This window comes from Neofelis nebulosa, chromosome 4 (genome assembly GCF_028018385.1).
Source record: "Neofelis nebulosa isolate mNeoNeb1 chromosome 4, mNeoNeb1.pri, whole genome shotgun sequence".
Lineage (NCBI taxonomy): Eukaryota > Metazoa > Chordata > Mammalia > Carnivora > Felidae > Neofelis > Neofelis nebulosa.
In genome coordinates, this window is record NC_080785.1 from 130,085,140 (window position 1) to 130,108,432 (window position 23,293).

The window sequence follows — 23,293 nt, forward strand, 5'->3', positions numbered from 1 at the left end:
TTAGCAGGAAACCTGGTGGGGGCCTACTTCTGACCCAGGTACCAAGGAGGTTGTAATTCCTTGGGGATCACCCAACTACTCTGTGTTGGGATGCCATGGGAAGAGGAGATTAGCTTCCCCACCACCAACTAGGGCTCTGCATTATCACATTATGTAGCTGATCCTCCTGCGGAACTTGTCAGATCCTTTAATATAGGAGAGACTAAACTGTAGTGGGTCAGAGTGCAGACTTGAGAGCTGGACTGTCTGGTTCTGGGTTCTGGCTCTACTCCTTACCAGTGTTGTCACCTTGGCCCATTTTCCTAACCTTTCTGTGTTTATGTTTCCTCATCTCTGAAATAATGATTATGTGGTTCCTACCTCCTAGGTTTCTGTGAACGTTAAATGAGGAGACAAAGCATCTAGACCATCCCTCCCCGTGTAATGAATATTAGCCCAAGAATTTGATGCTTCCTTCTCCTGAAGGACTTCAAAGTTCGTGGGGCAGGAACGCCATCCGTAACAGGCTGCAGCACCACACATCAACAGACTCAATGAATACTTGTTGAATGAACGGATCTCCAAGAGGGGCTTCCCATAGAGTACCCACCCCGTCCCCTTTTATTCCAGAGAATCTTACGCGATCAGTGGTCCAGTCTCAAAGGACATGGAGACACAGCATCTTGTCCCTGTTCATTCATGGTCTCCTGACAGTGGGGAAGGAGCACGCAGACACCCCAGAGGCTCTCACCAGCCTCCTGTCTGGGCCCATCTATCCTGCTGGGAATAGCTTTTCTAGACCCCCCAGAGGCCACGCGATAACTCACTCCTTCTCCCCAGCCTCTCTGCCCTTAATTGGGCCAATCTGTCTGCCTGACACCCTGCTCTGGTTCGTTTTCTTCACAAAGCCGTCTCTTGTCAGTTGACAGATTCTCAACTGTCTTGAGCACATTTTTCAATTTGTGCTCTTCCAGTAATTTCCCAACCAGGTTTCTCTTTTTAAAGCTACTTAATTTTATAATTTCTAAATGATTTTCCTCACCTGCCATGCTTCTTCTCCACCCCCACTCCTTGGCTTTTTTCCGGTGACTTGCATTTCCTCAGCCCTGAAGCCATGCAGGTGTGTGGGGGACCCTTTAAGGAAGCCTGATTTTTTTTCAGCTATAGGGAGAATTACTGTCTTACGCTTTTTGGGTTCCTCCAAAAGCTGGCCGTGAGCTAAGGGCATGGGTACAGCAGTTTGTTTGGGAAGTGATCCAGGAAGCAGGAATGAGGGGGCAATGAGAGAGAGAAGGGAGAAGAGCTGAGAACATGCCTTATTTTCTGGTTACCCACTGGGTAATGTGCAGGGAACCGTAGACATGGAATGTACTTTGCATTGTCCCACTGGAGGGAGAGGAGACTGACTGCCACTCCCCGCCCCCACTGGAGGGTTGTCACTGGGAAAATTAACTTCCTTGAACTTCTGTTGGTGCCTAGGCACCTAAGCAGCCTCTCCTGGCTTTGGAGAAAAGTGTGGTTAGTGCTAGACCTTAGAAACAGCCATTGAACGTTCCATCAGAGCTCATGTGCCACAGAAGTTTTCTACAGACAGTTACACATTCGAGACTCCTCAGAGCTGGAATTGTCTCCTTGAAGGAGTGGACTCCTTCATTTTCCCTTTTTTTTTTTTTACTTTTTTTTTTTAAATGTTTATGTATTTTTGAGAGAGAGAGAGAGCATGAGCAGGGTAGGGGCAGAGAGAGAAGGAGACATAGAATCCAAAGCAGGCTCCAGACTCTGAGCTGTCAGCAAAGAGCCCAACAGGGGGCTTGAACCCACAAACCATGAGATCATGACCTGAGAAGAAGTCAGACGCTTAACCGACTGAGCCACCCAGGTGCTCCTTTTTGTCTTCTTTTTAAGCCTCTGATTATGAAGGTGTTTTGCTGCCTTCAGGGAAGGCCCAAGCCAGTTGGGGCCCCTATGGGAGGGACTGTTGAGTCCCCAGTAAGAAAGGGACATTCAGCCAGGCAGTTCTACAGTGTGTTTCCGTCTCTGGGGATCAGTCTACTGAGAGGAGGGTGTTGATGTCTTCAGATAAGAAAGGAATGCATCTCCCTGTGACTCCCAGGGCCCATGACTGCATTTGGGTGGTGTCTGAATTGCAAAATTAATGAAAGGCACACTACTCCATGTATTGACACGTCTGAAGATGATGAGGCACAAACGTGAATTGCATCTGTCTCCTCCCCACGTCCCCTGATGACATCCTGAGTGGATCCCATAGGTTGCTGCTCTATTTGGATATAGAAAGGTCCAGTTTTATCTCTAGTTTCATTTCCTCCCTCTGCCCTGCACAGGTTTGACTCGGCCCGAGGGGTTTGAAGTGAAGAGAGAGCTTGGTCTGTCTGAAGGATCCCTTCTCCTCCTCCCCCTTCTTTCTCCCCTCCTCTCTCCTCAGGCAACCCCGGGAACATCACTGACACTGTGGCACAGCCCTGGGATGGCCTGCACACAGAAGATGACATGAGGGTGTTCCATGGAGTATGCGGCAGCCCTGTGTGCTGGGACAGAAAGGGACTGGAGAAAAGGAACACGTTTGTTTTTACTCAACCAGAACTGCGCAAGTCCTCTCTCAGCGAATACTGGTTCGTCTGTACGCATGGTGAGCTCCAAATGACTCCATTTGTGACTTTTTTGAAGTGCATTTGGGGGTGTGTGGGCAGAGAGGGATGTGAGGGGCTTCTCCTCAATGTGCAGGGCCCCAACATTGGAGAACCACCTTTGCTTGACCTTCTCCTCCTTCCCCTTCATCAGGAACACCCCCCTCTGCCCCCAGCCACTAGCTTCTGGGGTCTTCTTGCCTGGGGGCCACCTTCCTGGTTGAGACTCAAGTCTGTGGGGTCCTCTTCACCAAAGGAGGTTCCCTGCCTCGTCACCCTTAGTGGTAAGAGGGTTGACTGCACCCTTTCTCCACCTCACTCTCTCCAGTTATCTCCCGGCCCTTCTTGAATAGGTCTGAAATGGCTGTTGTTCATGGGTCTCCAACCAGGAAATGAGGCCCCTGGCTCCCCTTGAGAGCACCCTCAATCTCTATAAGCTACTCTGTTGGAGCGTTCTTCCCTTGGCTTGATGAAGGAGACACACTCCCCTCCTCCAGAAGTCACAGTCCTTCTTGGATTCCCCATGTCTGTTTGTACAAGGTGGAGAGAAGGAAGGAAGGAAGGGACGGAGGAAGGGAGGATGGAAGGAAGGAAGGGAGGGAGGAAGGGAGGATGGAAGGAAGGAAGGGAGGGAGGAAAGGAGGGAGGATGGAAGGAAGGAAGGGAGGGAGGAAGGGAGGATGGAAGGAAGGAAGGAAGGAAGGGAGGAAGGGAGGATGGAAGGAAGGAAGGAAGGGAGGAAGGGAGGATGGAAGGAAGGAAGGAAGGGAGGAAGGAAGGAAGGAAGGGAGGAAGGAAGGAAGGATGGAAAGAAGGAAGGATGGAAGGAAGGAAGGAAGAAAGGAAGGAAGGAAAGAAGGATGGATGGATGGAAGGGAGGGAGGATGGAAGGAAGGAAGGGAGGGAGGATGGAAGGAAGGAAGGAATATTAGCCAATTTTGGCATTTTTTGATATGCCTGGATGCACTTCTGGGCTCTTTCTGGCTCTCCTTAGGAAAGCGGTTCCTCTTGTATTGGGAAAAGCTTTATTTTTTACATTTGCTAATCTGGAAATGAAGGTTGGCATTTCTTTCTGTTCACAATTATATTAGTAGTGCCTATGACTTTGTCATTACATTGAAACACATTGATATGTGAAAATGACATTTTGTGCTCATCTCTATTTAAAAATTACAGTAGTAATTAGACCCACTGCTGGATCTTATTTTCTAATGTGTTAGTAACAGAGTACAGCTAATACTATATCATAAATTTGTTTAGTATTTTGATAGCCATATAACTGACTTTCTCTGTAATCCTATGTATTTTATTTTGTGCATTTACAAACGATTATTCTGGGGTGCCTGGGTGGCTCAGTTGGTTAAGCGTCTGACTTCGGCTCAGGTCATGATCTCACGGATCGTGGGTTTGAGCCCTGTGTCAGGCTCTGCGTTGACATCTGGGAGTCTAGAGCCTGCTTCAGATTCTATGTCTCCCTCTCTCTCTGCCCCTCCGCATCTCACGCTCTGTCTCTCTCTCAAAAATGAATAAGCATTAGAGTGAATGAATGAATGAATGAATAAATAAATAAATAAATAAATAAATAAATAAATAAATACAAACCATTATTCTGAAAAGGGAGCATCACTTGAATAGATGCCAACACAGGAAAGGTCAGAAGCCCTGCTCTGGAACATGTGGATTCTTTGTGCCTAATGTCTAGCTTTAGGGCTTTGCTAGAACTAGCATATTCCTCTAGATAATTTTCTACTCTGGCTTTCTTTTTAGTCAGGATCCTGTTGTCTCCAATCAGAGCCAATTATAGCTAACATATTTTAAGTGCTTCCTCTGTGCAGGCACAGTCCAAAGCACTCTACATGCATTAGCTCATTTAATTTCCATTTTTTATGGAGGCACAGAGAAATTGAGTGACTTGCCCACAGTCACACAGTTAATAAGTAAGTAGGGGAACTGGGATTTGAACCTGGACAGTCTGACTCTCCACGTTCTTAATCCTGTTGATTGCAAACTAGGTAAGAGATATCTAGTTTTCCAAAAAGCCCATGTTCCTGGGTTTAAATAGTGTGGGCCTAGCTAGTTCAGTCTTTATCACTACAGAGCAGCCAAAAAACCTTTTCAGCTCTCTAACAGAGAAATGCACATTGAATCATAGTGCCCCCTGGCTTACATAGCACTTCTGACCACTCAATCTAAGGTCAAGCTGGTTCACAGAAATTTAAGACAAACCTTTATTAGGTGCCCATAGTATGGCGAGCCCTCTGTCAGGTGCTGGGAAAAATGAGTAGAATAGGTATAGCTACCACCCATCTGGAACTCGTGCAAAATCAGGAGACACACCCAGAAGTTGTGTTGGAGGGGTACCTGGGTGGCCAGTTGGGTGAACATCCAACTCTTGATTTCGGTTCAGGTCATGATCCCAGGGTTGTGAGATCAAGCCTTGCATCGGGCTCCATGCTGAGCATGGAGCCTGCTTGGAATTCTCCCTCTACTCCCCTCCCCCACTTGCACTCTTTCTCTCAAAAAAAAAAAAAAAGTTGTTTTGTAATAAAGAGAGCCAAACTCTGGTGGAGGGTGTGGATACAGCCTCTTGGATGCTGTGGGGGAAGGGATTTTTCAGGCTCAGGAAAGACTTCGGCTCTCTTCAGGCTCCCTACCCTGATGCCACATTGAGCCCACCTTGCCTGGCTGAAGTGCCAGGGTTTCCTTTGGCCCTTCCTCTAAACTTCAGTCCTTGAAACTTAGATATCTCCCTCCCTCTTCCCTCAATATACTCCCACGCGGCCACTTAGCTAATCTCAGAGCCCCATTCAAAGTCAGGGGTTAATGACTCCTGAATTTTAACAAGAGTTTTCAGGGCTGTAAAGCAGGGATCACAAACATGACCGTCTGAGGGTCAGGCAGATAACGTCAGTGAAGGAAGCAGGCCAGTATTTGCATGTTAAACATGCAGGAATATTCTTTACTTCCACAGAGATAGACTCTCACCTATTCTTTTCTGAAAAACATTGGCTTCTGGAACCATCTTTCCCTTTTCTTTTCACTTTTAATAAAGATCAAACACAGATAAATATTTCTTCACCAGGAGAAAAATCACAGAGCAGCATGGTGCTAAATGCTAACTATCACATGGAAACTAAGGGCAGTGGTGACTCAGGCTGCCCCAGAAAGCAGATTCTGAGAGTAGGATTTGAGTGCAAGCTGTTTATTTGGAAGGTGATTCTGGGAAGTGTTGGGAGAGACCTGGGAACTGGGATAGGGAAGGGAAGGCAGCCAGTCAATAAAAGGTGCATTATGGAGTGTCTTACCACTCTGGAACGCTGGGACTCAAACTCTAGCAGCCAATGGAAAGGTGCCCTCCAGCTATCCCATCTGAGGAATGGGGAGCTGGGATATTTATACATCAATTCCCATCAGTGGTTGATTGGAGTCTTTTGGGGGTGGTAGTACCTTCAGTCTCTAGCCCCTCTGGCTAGGTGGGCTCCAGGAGGCCAGAGAAAGCACTTAGGCAAAGGGACATAGGTTTTGGGTGTTAGAAGTCAGGTATCGGGCCCCAAACCGTCAAGATTCTGACAGGCATTGACCATGATGAACTGAAACAAGCTAGCGCCTGAATTTTTCTAAGCAAGAATGTGGCCCAGGGTTGCCAGACCTTCTGATTTCTCAAGAAAAGCTGAACATTTAGGGTTTTTGGTGAAAGTTCTCAATTTAATAAATGCTGACAATAAATCTAAAATTTTTAATTATTAAAAGTGTTTATTTATTTTGAGAGAGAGAGAGGGACCGTGAGCAGGGAAGGGACAGAATTAGAGAATCCCAAGCAGGCAGACATGGGGCTCAGTCTCACAAACCACGAGATCATGACCTGAGCCGAAATCAAGAGTTCGATGCTTAACCAACTGAGCCACCCAGATGCTGCAACGACAGATCTAAAATTTTAAAATACATCGTAAGAATCAACCAAAGCATGTCTGTGGGATGGATCTGGTTTACAAGTAGCCAGATTATGAAGTCTGATCTACCCTAAAGTGTAGGTGAGATCTTGGCTCCAGACCATTCTTGCTCAAGGCAAGCTCAAAGATGAATTCCAATCAGGTAAGGTGGATTTTTAGTTAGGGAGTAGATTGTGAATTAGGGAGTGGAGTGAATTGATGTAATAAGAGACCACTCCCCCAAGAGAGTGTTTGTAACCAAACAGAAGTATGTTTCTTTCTCATGCAACAGACTGGACGTAGGTAGATGGTCCCAGACAGCTCTGTTGCATGGGGCTGTCCAGAGACCCAGGTTCCTTCTATCTTGTTGCTCAGAGGGTTGTCTTCATCTATGTGGCCAAGGTCAGTTGACCAGCTCCTTATTCACATTCTAGCTAGTAAGGAAAGGAAAAGAGAAGCTCAGTTAGGCTCAGTAATTGCAAACTTCACTTCCTCTCACATCCCATTGGTGAAAACTTTGTCATATGGCCATCTGCAAGGGATACTCAGAAATGTAGTCTCTCTCTCTCTCTCTCTCTCTCTCTCTCTCTCTCTCTCTCTCATTGGCTGTATGTTCAACTTAAACTTCGTGTGTCTGTGGGAAATGTATTATTACAGAATTAGGGGAGTGTAATGTTAGGGGACAGTGAGTAACTTCTGCCACATCAATAGAAGGGTCTAGATGGGGGATGAAATTCAAGCCTGAGGTAGGATCTACCTGAGAGAGACTTTTTTTTTCTCACAAGAATGATTTAAGTCTGGCTTTCCCCCCTTCTCTCTCTTTCTCTTTTTTTTAACGTTTATTCGTTTTTGAGAGGGGGGGGAGGGGCAGAGAGAGAGAGGGAGACACAGAATCTGAAGGAGGCTCCAGGCTCTGTCAGCACAGTGCCCAATGCGGGGCTCCAACTCACAAACTGAAATCATGACCTGAGCTGAAGTCGGATGTTCAACTGACTGAGCCACCCAGGGGCCCCATCCCCATTAGCTCTCTTTGTTCTGTCTTGGTCAGTCATGAAACCTTAATAGAGGATTAGCTCAAACCTGGAAGAAGTCTGTTATAATGCGAAAGAAGCAAACATAATAAGTACCTAGTAGATACAAGGGGCTTTCACATATGTGATCCTATGTAAGCTTCACAATCACCCTATGAAGTCAATATTATCATTCCCCCATTTTGTAGAAGCAAAACTGAGGACAAAAGAAGCAGGTTGCCATTCAAGCTCTCTCACTAGGGTCAGGGTATGGGAACTGACCAATCAGAGTTGCCATCCAGGTTTGCCCCATCCCAGAAGTGAAGGGCCTTGGCCAGGATGTGAAATGAGGCGCATGTGACTGCAGAGCTCACATTCTTTGCTCTGCAATCTGATTTCCTTACACCAGCTGCTTCCCCAGAGACAGCCACAGCAAATCTACTGGGTTGTTGAGAGGGTAAACAAACCGTGATGAATGAATCTCCTCTCCTAATATGAATGCCTTATTGTTGTTATTCTTCATGCCCTGACAGAGTATTTACAGCCTCTCCCGTTGCTCTACTTCTATCGAGTGGATTAAGCAAAGTCAGAACTCCGGGCCCTAGCAGAAAGTTACAACTGGGATTTGAGTTAATGAAGAGTTAAAGGCTCAGCAAGTGGCACTTGGCTTTACTACTAACCCGGACAAGGCCATTAACTCTGCTGTAATTAAGTGGCTTCTTCCACGATGCCCTCTTGCCACAGAAATATCCATGTGGGTGTACCCCACATTCAACAAGCCCACCTATGAAAACTGAGACTTGTTGAAAAGAAAAAAATGGGAGATAATCATTCAATTAACCACAAGAGATTGTGTTTTGCAGGATGGGATTTCTGGATATCTAGTTTCGAAATAACACCAAAAATTTGATTCTGGAAGAAAGAGAGGATACAAAGATGCATTCCCTTCTGGCCCATCTGGAAATGTTCTGGAATGGATTAGATTTCAAGAACTCTGTAATGATGTATCAGAATTGATGAAATCTAAATTAGGTTGGGGCTATTTGTGGTGGCTACATTTGGGGTACTTGCCACACCCTGTCTCCCTTCTGAGTATCTAGTCACCCACAACCCCACTGGAAGACAGAGTCAGCCATGCCTATACCATGTGACCCCCATACTCTACCCCTCACCACTAACTGGATCCAAGGCAAACCGAACCGATATCAATCCATAGGCTCAAACCAGCTTCTGCCTTTCAAACATGTGAACTAAGAGACATACAACTCTAGTTAGATAGTTCTCAGCGCTTGAACCAAGAGATCATGTAGACCAAGGTTGAGGCAGGGACTCCAATGCCACATGCACTTTCTTAAGCTGGCAGAGAGAGAGAACATGCCAGTCTGTAAAGGGACAAGGGGAATGAGCTGACAACCAGGCAGTGGCAGGGACTGGCTTCCTTGATTTCCTCTTGTTGGGTGTCTGTCCACAGGGTGTGTGTCATGCCTCAGAATGAGCATGTTCAAAGTTGTCACTCAGGGGGGAACTAGTTCCAGCTTATCCACTTTGGTCAGGGGTGAGGCCTTATTTTTATGCCGCTGTCTGCTCTCAGTGGACCTAGAGGTCTCTGTGGGCCCCTCTGTCTTGGGAAGCTTTAGTCCTGGCTGTTGGATGGGGAAAGGTGTTGTCCCTGGGACACATCCCTGCAAACTGGATGATTGATAGGGTTTGGTGGTCTTTGTCAGATAAGAGAAATGCCTCGATGTCAACTCAAGGAACTCTCAGTGTTTTGGAGCAAAGCTGGCGGAGGCTGTGATCTTCATTTTCCCACTGTGCTGCCCTGAGTAAAGGCCTTTGCTTGGTTCCTTATGGAATAACCCACTCAATTCTGGCTGAGTTGGATTGGGCTGGAGGTAGGAAATGAAGTCCTCAGGATGCAGCAAGGAAATCTAGTGCATACAGAAGTGTAGGGTAAAGCCACAGTTGATGCCTCATATATGTCACCCCACCCCCCTAAGCTCGCGTGGACGTCTGTTACTTGCAATCAAATGTGGCGTGCAACATACCAACATAGTAGTCTGCCCCTTGCTTGTCCCTCTCTTCCCTCCTGAATTTCTACAGGAAGTAGGAGCCCTATCTGGCTACTTAGGAGCCTTGGAAACATCATATCCAGATTTACTGTGTGGCTCAATCAAAATCCATCATGCCTTGGGGTGTACCAGCTGTCCTTTGTATATTCATAAGTCTTTATAGAAACAACTAACTTGCATTCCAATATTATGAAACTTTCTTATCAAAGGGGTTAGCTGTCCCCTTGACCTCTTTATCTGATCCCTTCCTCCTTTTAATCCCTTCTCGTTGGACAGCCTCCATCTGCCATTCCTTTCCCCTTTGTTAATAGTATTTTTTGTGTGGGCTTTTGTCAGTACTTCCTATATGCCAACCACTGTGGTCAATGATTTACAGATACCATGCTGTTTAATTGTCACAAGCCCCTTTGTGGAAGCTACTAGCAACTATCCCCATTTTACGGATGGTGCAATTGTGAGACGAGGTCACTGATTGGATTCCACTGCCTGAGAGCTTTACCACCCTGCTTTATTATGGCTCCGGCTTCCCTGGAGTGATAGTGAAATTTCTTGCCATCATTCTCAGGGGCCGAGGGGGAAAAGGTCCAGGTGTCCTGCCTGGCAGCAACGCCCCCAGAACTTGGCTTTTCTCTTTTCCTCCTTCCCAGCCAGCACAGCTGCCAACCTGGAACATAGCCCTTTCCAAGAAAGCCCAGGAGAGCAGCCAACTGTTGACTCACCTGCCAGACACGGGGATACTGCAGCCAAGATGCCTCGGGGCCCTTGCAGGAGGATTGGCAGGGCAGGCCCATGGTGGGGCACACACACACGGCTCTGTGGGGCGCTTCAAAGGGCCAGGCCTTCTTTCCTGAGTGCTTCAAGTTCCAGAGGTTAAAGACATCCAGATGGGCTTGTCCCCTCCCCCTTCCCCTCTGTTCCTCAGCCCTGGAAGTTTCTGCAGGAGACGGTCTTCCTCTGCATTTCCATTTGGGTGGCAGGCAGGATTCTAAGAAAGCCCCCATGATTTTCTGCCCCCACTCCTGCCCTGGTGTGCACTCTCCATCGGGACTGAGAATGTAATGGACGGCACTGCCCTGGTTAGATTGTATTATACGATGCAGCTGACCTTAAAGAAAGGCGATGTTCCTGGTGGTCTGGTCCAATCACAAGATCCCTTTAAAGGCAGAGTTTTTGTCTGGCTGGTGACAGAAGAGCATGTGAGAGGTTCAAAGCTGGAGGGTTTGACCCACCCTTTCTGGCTCGAAGATGGAGGAAGCCCCATGGCAAGACATGCAGGCAGCTTCTAGAAGCTGAGTAGCCATCAACTCACGTCCAGCAAAGAACCAGGGGCTTCAGACCCACAATAGCAAGGAGTTGAAGTCTCTCATCGATGAACATGAACTTGCACATGGCTTCTTCCTTAGAGCCTCAGACAAGAACTGGGTCCAGTGAGCACCTTGACTTCAAATTTCTGATACCCTGAGCAGCAAAAACATCTGAGTTTACCCGGACTGTGACCTACGGAATGGTGAGTTGATGGTGTCATTTCTAACTGCTAAATTTGTGGTAACTTGTTACAATACAATAGAAAACTAATACACCTGGGATACTTCATAGGCCTCTCAAACCTCACAGGTCCTGCTGTTTCTCCATGAATATGCTCTTCAGTCTTCCCCATCTTGTTAGTGACAACTAGCTTCTTCTGCGCTCAGGCTCCAAGTCTTAAAAGTCTCTTCTTGTAGACTCTATGTTGATCCATCAGCAAATTCTTTCGACTCTCCTATTGTAAAGTATCGAGATTTTGATGGTGCCTCACCAGCCCCAGCGCACTCCCTCTCCTCTCTGCCCTGGCAACTCTGAAGTTTATGATAGTTATTGAGAGGGAGAGAGGGTGCTTTGGGCTGTGACTGGCTGCCCTTCTCCCCAGTGCCTTGCGGCACCTGATGTGCTCAAACACAGACACTAAGCCGAGGGGTGCAGAAGAGGAGGCTTCCGTGCTGAGGCTTAACAGGGAAGGTGGCAGGGAGCGGGGATTCAAATTGTGGCCACCCTTGGCCTTGGAAACTGAGAGCCAGCTGCGCTGCATGTTTCTGGGTAGAATACAGTTATCACCCCCAGAGGAGTTCCCAAGCCCGCTTCAGAACCAACTATGCTCAGAAGTCATGCAGTAGAATATTTCCCAGGGATTGGGATTTTATTTATTGTTGAAAGTTTTGAGCCAAGAGTGAAAAATTATTGGTGATGATGACTGAGGGATTCCCAGGAGGCCTCGAAGAACTTACGGGCAACCAGTCTCTTGGAGCGGTTAAGATTTATAGCTGTCAAGTCCGCCAGAGTATGAGTCTAGCTCATCCTTTCTAGCTGGGTTTCCTGGGGCCTCAGTTTCCTCAGTGGCAATGAAACGAGATCAGTTTTCTTCCTGGTCAGACATTCAGCACAGTACTTGGCATACAGGGAGTTCTTATTAAATGGTGGCTATTATGCTGATATATGTTGTCTGTAATTCAATTCTAAAGCTAAGGCATAGATAACATGTTATGTGTGCATGAGTGCGTGTGCGTGCGCACATGCATTAGCCTTCATTTACACTGTAGGGCCACTTAGCTAGCATTTGAAAGATCACAGTCCCACACCCCAGAGGAAGTTACTATAAGCGCTTCAACGATCTGTCTTAGCTCGGCACCCACGGGTGTGTTCATTAGCATAATGGATTTCTAAAATGGTTTTTCATTGATGAAAATAAGGGCGTTCAGGAAAGGTAGATGGCTAGAAAGGTTTCGTGGTGCATCTGCTTTGCCTGAACTTTGTGAATGAATCTACCGAGACCAGTGACGTGTTCTCTTGGAAAGGCACTGAGCTTGGATGTCCACCCGGTCCAGTATCTGGACGTGAAAAGGTTGATTTTTATCACCTGCCCGAGTAGGTTAGCTAAGTACTGCACTGACAGTACTGTCACACCTGCCTCAAATGAACTTCTCATCTAAGAGGCTGTTGACGTGTCTTACAGGACAGGGGACTGAGACGTCCCCAGGCTTACAGAATGGGTCGGAGGTCTGCATATGTGCCTACTTGCTAACAACTGTCACCTTTTTGGTGGAATTTGGTCTAAGATGGGTCTGTTTGCATCACACTATCTGGTGAGGAGGTCAGGGGAGGAAACCTGTAGCCTCTGAGGCCTTGTGACTAGTGGAGGATAAGGACCCACCATCAAATGCCTTGTAATTTGAACAGGCAAATTGCTTAGGATGGTTTACAACAACTGCTTTCAAATAATTGGAGAATTAAAATGGAATCAAGGAACAACTGGTTTCCTGTAGCTTAGGAAAGGCATGTTTTACAAGAACTGAGAAAATTGTGAGAATAAACTTCTGTATAAAATGTCCTGGGGGTAGGATTCTGGTGCTGTTTTCGATGCAGGTAAAACTTAAAAGAGGGTGTGCATGCGTGCGGGTGTGTAAACCAGTGAAGGAGCAGGTAGAGGATAGGAGATGAGGAAGGTGAGTGGAGAATTCTGGTTCCATTTTTCTCCCAGGAAAAGGAAGGAAAAGCCATGGAACTTTCTAGAAGTGTGTTAGCTGAATGAGATGAGCTAGCATTTGGGCCACAGACCAGGATTCCAGTGGTGCCTTTCTTTCTTTCTAGGTGATACTGGGCAAGTTTCTTAACCCCTCTAAATCTGCTTCATCTTTGACAAAATGGATAGAAGCGTACTTTGAGTTATAATTAAGGTGAATGGACTTGAAACTACTTAGCAAAATGTCAGGCACAGAGTGAACTTTCCATAAATAGTTGCCTCCCTGAATATTTAGAGCACCAGGAGTTGTGCACACAGTATCTAGGTCACAGCAGCAAACAGGCATATAAGTTTCCTAGAACTTACAAACTAGCCGTGATGATGAACTTCACGAAGTTGTCCCATAAGTATCCCCATTGCCCTTGCCATATCTGTTTAGAATGCAGGTCCTAAGTCCTCTTCAGGAGGTATCAGGTGATCCGAGGGTGGGGCTAGGAATCCAATTGTAAGAATCTCCCTAGGTGACTCTGATGGGCAGCTAGTTGGGGAAATACAGATTTAAACACTAATTCTCTACTATAGCCTCAGGTTTGGCAAAGCTTCAAGTCTCCTTTCAAATGCTCCTTGGCCATGTGGCTGACCTGACCATGCCCACAGTCACAGAAGGCACCGCCTACTTTGCTGGCTGAACCACTGCATGGCAATGGGGGCAGGAGAGTTATCCCCTGCTTTGCTTATTTTATGGGCAATGTTCATATATCATTATCAGAAGCTTCAAAAACCTTGCTGGGCATGGAATTGACAGGCTATAATCTGTGTTATGCAGTCTTCAGTGGCTAAACCCTCTCAAACTGAAAAAGGCCCTGCTCTTCAGATCGGTATCTAGGAATAATGAAAATCTAGTCTGATGCTGCTGTTGTCTGCATGTGACTTTGGAATATATTTCCTCCTCTCCTCCCCTCTTTAAAATCATGTGTTGGGATTTCGTTCGCCTGAAAAATAATTCCTACCCACTGTGGAAAATGGAGGTAATAGATCGCTGGCACAGAATAGAAAGTGAAAAGGTCATGGGGATCCAGTCCCCCAGAGATGACCACCATGAACATCTTTGGTGTATTTCTTTCCAGCCTTTTCTCAATGTATATGAATACAGGTGTTATTTTTTTCCCCCACAAACTCAAGACAGAATGTGTGTGCTCTTTTTTGACCTGCCCTTCTCATGTTCTAACATGTTTTAAAGTAAAAAGTTAGTGATATTTTTTCATGCCATTCAGTAATCCCCTATGTTAGTGGTTTGCATGCTGAGGTCCAACAAAAACCTCAGGCTTCCTAGGAAGTGCTTAGTGGTTACCTGAGGTAGGGAAGAGGGTTGGGGGACTGACGGGGTGGCGGGGCAACTGCAAGGGCGGGGCTCCAGCCCCAGAACCCTGTGTTAGTGCCAGAAGCTCCACTTGTAACTGGTTGTAACTGGAGGACCCATGTAGCATTGCCTCACAAGATTTGTAGGCTTAAAAGATTTGAAAACCACTGCCCTGAGTCATCATAAAAAACTTTTTTTTTTTAATATCTGGTTTCTTTCCTTTCTTTAAAAAAACTTAAATGAAGATGACTCGTGAAAAGTTATAAAACAAATATTTGCCAATTGCTTATAAAACCCCAAGTTTTTATTATGTACTTTTGAAAAAGTAGACAAATGATGTTCTTCGTAAAAACGTCAAATACAGATTTGGTGAGAAACAATTCTCATAGATTCCCACACCCAAATACCTGCGGAGCCCACCACTGCCCCACTGCCCCACTGCCCAACTCCAGTGGGCTCTATTCATAATGAATACCCAGGTAAGAGGTGCATCTCAACCACGGGAATCTACCCCCCAAAACCAAGAGCACACCGTACACACTATATGTTAGCCAATTTGACAATAAATTATATTAAAAAAGAAAAAAGAGGTGCATCTCATTCCAGACTCTTCTGCCTGTAGGGATTGTCTTAGGTTCAGATACTCCAGAAGCCAACCCTGGAACTAGAATTTGAGTATAAGTGATTTATTTATTTATTTATTTATTTATTTGGAAGATAAGGTATTCACCTGTCCCGGTTTATCTGGGACGAGGGGATTTCCCAGGATGAACTGGTCACCCTACAGTGGGAGGTAATGGTAGGAAGCACTAATGGAGGATGGGGGAAATGAGATGGTCCAGGGAGGGCTGCTGATAATGAATCGGCTAGTTCTGTGGACAGCGGGGGTTCAGGCCTGTCTGGAACCTCTGGGAAGCGCTGTAGAACACCCCTCAGAGTTATCCCACCTGGGGCTTTTATCCACCAACATGGGCCCCTCACTGGTTGATACTGGGGGTGCTAACTCTCCGACTCCAGGCCTTCCTACCTCCCGCAGCCCTGGGAGAGCCGAAGCAGAAAGACCCAGAAGCAGGAAAGCTAAGGAACAGAGGCAGAGCACCGGAGCAACTGTTAGCAGACTATTTTTGTGCATGTATTTTTTTAAAGTAATAACAGGATCACTTCATTCTTGATTTACCAGCACCTTGATTTATGTAAGGTGTCTAAAGGAAAGCCATTGTAGGCCACAAATCTAAGAATGCAGTCACTTCAAGGGACTAGGCTTGGAACTGCCCTTAGGTTAATATCACAAGGCTCGTCATGTAAATAACCAGCACTGGAACCGGATAAAACATAATATAAATAATAATAATACCTCAGATAAGTTCTCTGCTGGATTCATATCAAACTGCTGCTGAACCATTAGAAGAAACTAACAAGGACAGTCTGGAGATTCCGATTCTTCCAGCGCTGTGGTCAGCTGGACTCCCCCAGGAGGGCACGCTAATCCCCGGCACTGACACTGACAGCAGCTGGACGAGTCCTTGCGGGCTCAGGCGGAGCTGACCAGGAGCACACCGTCAGGTGTGTGCAGCCCCAGGCAGCGCCTGCCTCCTGCATCAGTGCTCAGCAGCTAAACAAGGGAGCAAGGAATAAGTGTTCCTTTTGTAACCGCGTCTCCATGGTTATTTGACACGTGATTGTCTTTTTTGGAGTTCTTGGCAAAACCCACTGTGGGTTTGGCTATGACGTTCCTGTCTGTGAAGAAAACGGAGGGATGGAATCATTCACCGGGACAGCCTCCGGCTGTTTCCTAAAACAATTTGCAAGGTGCAAATTCCAACCCTGATGTATCAGACTGGATGCTACTAAAAAAAAAATTGAACACTGATTGGCTTTTTGATGATATGAAGGAATCATCATTACTTTTTACCAGAGTTGTGATCCCGGTACCATGTTGTAAAAGAGCATTCTCAGTCTTTAGAAGCGCAGCGACATTTGCAGATGAAATGATACCATCTCTGAGGTTTGCTTCAAAATATATGGCTAGGGATGGACGAAGTGGGATTGGCCATGAGTTGAGGGTAATGAGTGCCTGAACATTGGTGGCTCTTTGACTTTTGTATATGTTTGAAGTTTTCCATAATGCAAAAAAAGATTTATCTTAGCAGATTTGATTTTGGGGGTAATATGTTTACATGTTGAACATGTGGCTAAGAGCTACGCATGGCAGACCTCTAGTCTAATCTCTACACACAAGTCTGTAGAATGGAAAACTCAAGTGTCACAATTATGAACCAATTTGTGAGTATACACAATTTTTGTTAAAAGAGAAAAGGGTGGTAGCTGAGAGCAGATTCTGGTTTTCTTTCCCCAAAGACCATAATAAAGATCCAATGAATGGATATGACTCCAAAGATAAACTGTGTGAGTTGTAGGGGAATTATACGCCAGAGAATTCTACCCTCTAGACAGCAGCAGTGGAGATAGTGATGGGTGTGTGTGTGTGTTGTGGCGGGAAGGTAGTGGGAATTGGAGGGTCACTGCAGGACAACTCAGAGGGTCTCAAACAGAACTGTCCACCTATGACTGGGTAGGGTGTGATTTTGAGATATTAAACCACACCCCACCCCCAAAGTCCCAAATTTGTGGAGCCAGATAATTTGCTTTTTTTTTTTTTTAAGTTTATTTATTTAACTTTTGAAAGAGCCAGCAGGGGAGGGCAGAGAGAGACAGAGAGAGAGAATCCCAAGCAGGCTCTGCACTATAAGCGTGGAGCCCGATGTGGGGCTCAAACTCACCAACGGTAAGACCGTGACCTGAGCTGAAATTAGATACTTAACCGACTGAGCCACCCAGGCACCCCATAGACAATTTGCTTTTGGTGTCCAGGGAAAGAAAGGATGCTACAGAATCGAGGGAATAAAAGGGTTAAAGTGCCAGCATTTTGGATTTTAAAGCTACAGTCCAAGCATAAGACAAAAACTTGGTCAGTGAGAGTCATTGTTTTCTTCCCACCCACCCCCAATGACAGTTAACTTTAGTGAAGCATTTGTCATGTGCCAACCACTGTCCTAAGCATTTTACGAATATTTTCTTTTCTAACTCTCTAACATCCCTTTAAGACCATTGATATTACAGATAGGGATACTGAGGCACAAAGCAGTTAAATAACTTGCCCAGAGTCACATAACTAACGCGACTCCATTCCCTGGATAGTCGAGGGGAGCCCCCAGGGTTCCCATGGCCAGCTTAGTGTGGAATCAGTTAGGTAGAGATGGCCCATCAGGGAGTTTAGGCAGAAAGAACCCGAGAAAGACTCAGGGTGCCAGGGGGAGCACAGAAGGGGACACGGAAGCTTCACGTGCCTTGGCATTCCCGAGGGCCTCCAGAACTGGGAGGTCAGCCTGGGGGAGAGTCAGAGAAATTCCTAAATGGGAGTGATTTTGTTTCTGCCGCCCCAAGGATTGGGGACCCGACAAAGAAGTTAATTTTAGTTGTCAAAAAAAAAATGGAGAAATATCCTTCCAACTGCAGCCTGTAATTCTCCATGCATGACAGCGTGCCCTGGTTTCTTCTGTTGTGATTAAAGAAGGCATTCTGAAGGAAGCAGGGTTAAAATATTAGATTTTCAAGTCACATTAGCCGGGGTTTGAACCTGAACTCTGTCATTTAGTTGCCCTGGGGCCTTGGCGCGAGCCTTTGTTTCTCATCAACAAAACAGAGATAAGAGCACTAATGGTGCTCACGGGGTGTGTGTGTGTGTGTGTGTGTGTGTGTGTGTGTGTGTGTGTGTGAGGAGGTCAGCTCTGTGCCTGACCCCGGGCCACTCCCCCCTACCTGTTTCTTCAAGTGTCTCCTCGAAGTGACGGGATAAATAGGAATGACTTTATTGTTCCTAATCGTTGCCCGGCTCTCCTGCCCTTACCTCCCTTCCCCAGGATATTTTTGAGCGATGTATCGAAGATGCATATCAAATTTAACTTACTTTGTATTTTTGTCCCGCATTCCTAGAACTCATTTCTATATACTCCCTTTTGAGCCTTCGTTCTTCCTGATGGCATCTGTGGGAAAACGTTCTCTTTAAAAGTTTAAAATCAGTCAATTCAGCATACTTATAGCCTCTTCTCCACCCCTGTATTGACCAAAGACTTGGGGCTTTAGCTACTATCATGGCATTGATTAGGGAGGTGTGAGAACAAATTTCTGTTCTGTACCACTCTGATGAAATGTATAATCCTTCTAGACGGTTCCTTCGTGCGTTAGCAATGACTCAGTGGCTCACCAGTGACTTCCCTTGGTTCCATGAACCAATGGTCCTATCTGTCCTTATCAATATTGACTTCATTTGATTTGTCCTCCTCCTTTAACAACTGTATTCCCCTAGCTTCTGGGAACCGTTAGAGTTTCTGGGTTTCTTCCCACCTCACTGGCTGCTCCTTCATTGCCTCTGGCTGAATCTCCTTTCCTCTCATCACCAGACGTCAGAGCACCCGAGAGTATGCTTGGAGAACTGTATGATATCAGCTGAGTTCCTCAAACCTAAAACCAGGGAGTTATCCTCAGCCAGCCGGTCCCAAGACACTCCATCTAGCAACACGTACTCTTGACTCTATCTCCAGAACACGCCATAAATCATTTCACTGAATTTCTACCGCCACCACCTTGGTTCAGTTTGCAAGCATTCCTACAGTAGCCGCCTATCCGATGTCTTCTCGCTTCTTCTCTTGCTCTTCCGACCCCACTATTCCCTCACCACACAACAGCCAGAATACGTTTTAAAAATATATAAATCGGGGCGCCTGGGTGGCGCAGTCGGTTAAGCGTCCGACTTCAGCCAGGTCACGATCTCACGATCCGTGAGTTCGAGCCCCGCGTCAGGCTCTGGGCTGATGGCTCGGAGCCTGGAGCCTGCTTCCGGTTCTGTGTCTCCCTCTCTCTCTGCCCCTCCCCCGTTCATGCTCTGTCTCTCTCTGTCCCAAAAATAAATAAAAAACGTTGAAAAAAAAATTTTTTTTTAAAAATAAAAATACATAAATCATCAGATCCTGTCATGCCCCTTGAACCTTCTGGTGGCTCTCAACCACATGAATGACATCTCAACTGCTTACTCTGACTCATAGGTCCTACCAGATCCAGCTCTTGGTGGAGAGTGAAGTCTCGCTTCACCCTCTACCACCCCCCTTTGCTCTGTTTAACCCTAGTCACACTAGCTGCTTTAATCATCTGTTGCTACAAAACAAACCATCCTGAAGCTTGGTGGCTTGTAGCAGCAACCGTGGGTTCTTTCTCACAGTTCTGTGGCTTAGCTGCGCTCAGCTGGGAGGCTCATATCTGTCCCCCTGAGGTGTCAGTGGGGTTGCTCACGGAGCTGCATTTGGCTGGGAACTTTACTGGGGCTGGAGACTCTCTCTCACATGATTGGCTCCTTAGCTTAGGGCCGGCCTCGTGTGTATTTCTCTCTGTATGGCCTCGCCAGCATTGTAGCTGGATCCCTCTACATGTTGGGTCAGGGCTCCAAGAGAGTGAAATAGGAAATTGCCAGAATACTAGGCTCACCCACCAAAACACTGTCACTGTACCAAGTTCTACTGGTGAAAGTAAGTCACGAGACACATACAGATTCAAGGGGAGAGAAAACAGATGAAGAGAGGAGGCAGGTGCCGAGGTCCTATTAATTCCTTGGGGCCTCTGCACCTGTCTCCCCTCTTGGAACAGAGTGTCTCCTTAAACTCAGGATAGCTGTCACCTTCTTGTCATTCATACCTCAGCTCATATGCCCTCTCTTAAGAGGTGACCACCCAGTGAAAGATGCCACCAGTCACTATCACGGTACCCTTTGAACACTCTCTGCAGAGCATTATCACTCTGACTTTATCAGGTTGTTTATTTACTTTTCACTCCACTCTGCCCTAGAATGAAAGCCCCCTGTGAGGGCAAGAACCTGCCTGTTTGGTTCGCCCTGATCTTTAGCCTGGAAACACCTGGTACAGAGGAGGCAGAGGCCCTCAGTCGGTATGTGTTGAATAAATGCATGCAAGAGGCCTCTCCACCCTGCAGAGGTGAAGAACTCATCTTTCCGAATCACACACGCCCGGGTTCTGCCCCTTCCCTGCTGTGTGACTGTGGGATAAGTTACCTAAATTTTCTGTGCTTCAGTGTCTAAAATAGGGTGAGAAGTAAGAGAACCCCTCTCAACCTCACGGGAGTTGTAAAGATAAATGAAAATGATCAAACTTATCAAGGGGCCTGGAAGTCCTCATTATTTTAATGCAAACTTGAATTCACTCCTTCCTCTTTACTTGCTTCCTCTGAGCTCCAAAACCAGGAGAGAAAAAGTCCAAGTAACTCTAGAAGGGAAGAATCACATTACATTGTGATCCTTAAAATGCTTTCACGTGGCTGCCTGCTGGCTCCAGCCAAGAGTAGGTCCTTATGATGCGTCCGGTGGTGTAGGGCAGCCTGACCAAGGTTAGGGGAGAGCCAGAAGGTGTTGAGCCCACTCTCTGCTTTTCCTGGGAACTCTTGTGTGTTCCTCCTGCAAAGACCGCCAGACCACGGAGGAGTTCTTTTCAGGTCCACATTCTGCAAAGGCTGCACTTGACCCTGGCTTCCTTGTTGTTATTAAACTGTTTGGTCCATCCCAATTAGAGCCTTTGGAAACCGCTGTACTCAATTTACCACCTAATTACTCTTACCTTGTTTGTTTAATGAAGCTTACATAATGATTTGGTTATTTTTATGAAACGTTAGGTGGAGATTTTACTTTTCACTTTACAATTTGTGATTTTTATATTAATGTTTTATAACCTTGGGTTCTTAATCATAAAGTCATGAGGAGCTTAATTGATTTGAAACTAACCATGCCCTGAAGTGTGTACATGTCAAATTGATTCAGATTGATCCAGTGAGTTTAAATAAAGCTTAGGCCAGAGAACATGATGGCACCTGATGGAAATTTTCCTGAAGTGCTTAACTTGGGTGACTCAATTACACTGCCATCTCAGCACAGTAAATTATTGGAGAGGTATTTTTTTTTTGGCATTTACCACAGACTGAAAAGATAGGACAGTTAAAAAAAATCTCAGGAAAAGTTAGACACGTGTAAAATGTTCTATTCATAGTTTCTCCTTCTGGAAGCTCACATTTTGAGGGCATGATGATTTGAAATAAATTTAAAATATATGTATATATTTACATGTTTTGTTTCAAAGCCTGATAGTCAACATCACCATGTTAAATTGAAAAGGGTTGGAAATTAAGGGCTAATACTAGAAGCACTCGCGAAACACAGAAGTCATTTGGAATGAGTTTGCTTTTTGAAACTGTTCCTTAAGGAATGATCAATACCAGCGCTTTTCTGCAGAAAACTTTCTGTGAGCAACGAACTCGCAGGAGACATCCTCAGTTTTCCAGAACAAGGTGAGTTCCATTTTGCATCTCCTCCAAATGATAGGTCAGTTTCGTTCTAAGAGGCCCTGAATGACACCCTTTCCGTCCAGAGACTACATTCTTTTACCTGCCTCCCAGCACTCCTCACAAACGTGTGAAACCCCTTCTGGGCTTTGGAAAATATCAAGTGTAATTTCCCAGTAGATCCTGTAAACCAAAGGAAACTGATTCGTGAGCACAGAGGAGAGGAGCTTGACTTCAGGAAAGATGTGGTTCCCAGGGCTCAGGGCTCCCTGATGTCCCAGCAGTGAACAGTCACACTGAATTTTTCCGTAACTGATTTCTCCAAAAGCAGTTTCCTTTGCAAGCTGTTCTGATGGTTCCTGACTTGGTTTCCTATATTTCCTTCTACTTCTTGCAAAGCCTGTCATTTGGTTTTACTCTGTCTTTTCAAGAGTCTTTGATGAAATGCTTCTTGGACTTGACCATCTGTAGACAGTATCTTATGCCCCAGGCTCACTGCCAGTATTCTCCTCAGCAGGGACCCTGCTGGCTCACATGCTGGACCACGCTTCCTGCTTCCTGCCCCTTGGGGGACAGAATCCGTGTCTGCTCTAGTCACCCCTGGGTGCCCAGGGCTGAGCATGGGTTTTGATAGTGCTTGCTCAGTATGAACTTCTTATTTTTTCCTGCAAAGTGCCCAACCCTAGGTGGTGCCTTGAAAGATGTTTACTCCACAGTCACCATCCCTAATCAAGACAGTGAACACTTCCAGTCACCATAGATGGCTTCCCCATGCCCTTTCTCTCATAGTCCCAACCCTACTTATTCTAGAAGTAACCAGCATTCTTTTATCATTGAACACTGATGTTGCCTGTTCTTACCTTCATCTATGGAAGTGTTTGATGCTGTGGCCATGAAAATGCATCTCGTAGATCTTTGACTGTGGAGCCTGACCTACAGCTGATTCTGCTGGGCTCTGAAACATGTCATCTCATATCTGGGAGAACACTCTTCCCACTGGCTGCTGCTACCCTTAACTGGATGTGGCAGGAACTCTCATGCAGGGTATTTCCTGGGAGATAGTGAACCCTCTGACTGGCAGTTTTGGCTCAAGGACCCCCCATTAGCCTTGCCGAGCTTCCTTGGAAATATACACTGTGGTCTAGGGAACTACACAGTCCCTTCCTTCCCTTCTTCCTTCCCTCCCTCCTTGCCCTCATAGGGAGCAGACCTGCACCACAGTCTGCTGGTTCCCAGTCTTTCCCAGTGACCTCCATTTTCCCTCAGAGATGTTTGCCTTAATCACCTCTTAGACACTGAATCTTGGCATATCCTTGAAGGGCACAGACTAACACAACTGTCCATCTCCTCTGCAGGCCTCTGTTGCTCACCAGTAGGCCTCTGATCCTTCATGTTGTTGCCTGTGGCAACAGT

General features: G+C 46.2%; 2 long non-coding RNA genes across 3 annotated transcripts in view; one reads left to right on the forward strand and one right to left on the reverse strand.

The window, feature by feature from the left end:
• LOC131509902 (uncharacterized) overlaps positions 1-16,134 on the reverse strand; it is a 60,457-nt gene extending 44,323 nt beyond the window's left edge. For both annotated transcript variants that reach the window (XR_009260767.1, XR_009260768.1), the window contains exon 1: positions 15,840-16,134. This is a non-coding gene — a long non-coding RNA (uncharacterized LOC131509902). The remainder of the gene's footprint in view (positions 1-15,839) is intronic.
• Positions 1-23,293, forward strand: part of LOC131509903 (uncharacterized) — a 169,829-nt gene that overhangs the window by 13,019 nt on the left and 133,517 nt on the right. The window contains exons 3-4 of the long non-coding RNA XR_009260769.1: positions 2,423-2,626; positions 10,280-11,139. This is a non-coding gene — a long non-coding RNA (uncharacterized LOC131509903). The remainder of the gene's footprint in view (positions 1-2,422; positions 2,627-10,279; positions 11,140-23,293) is intronic.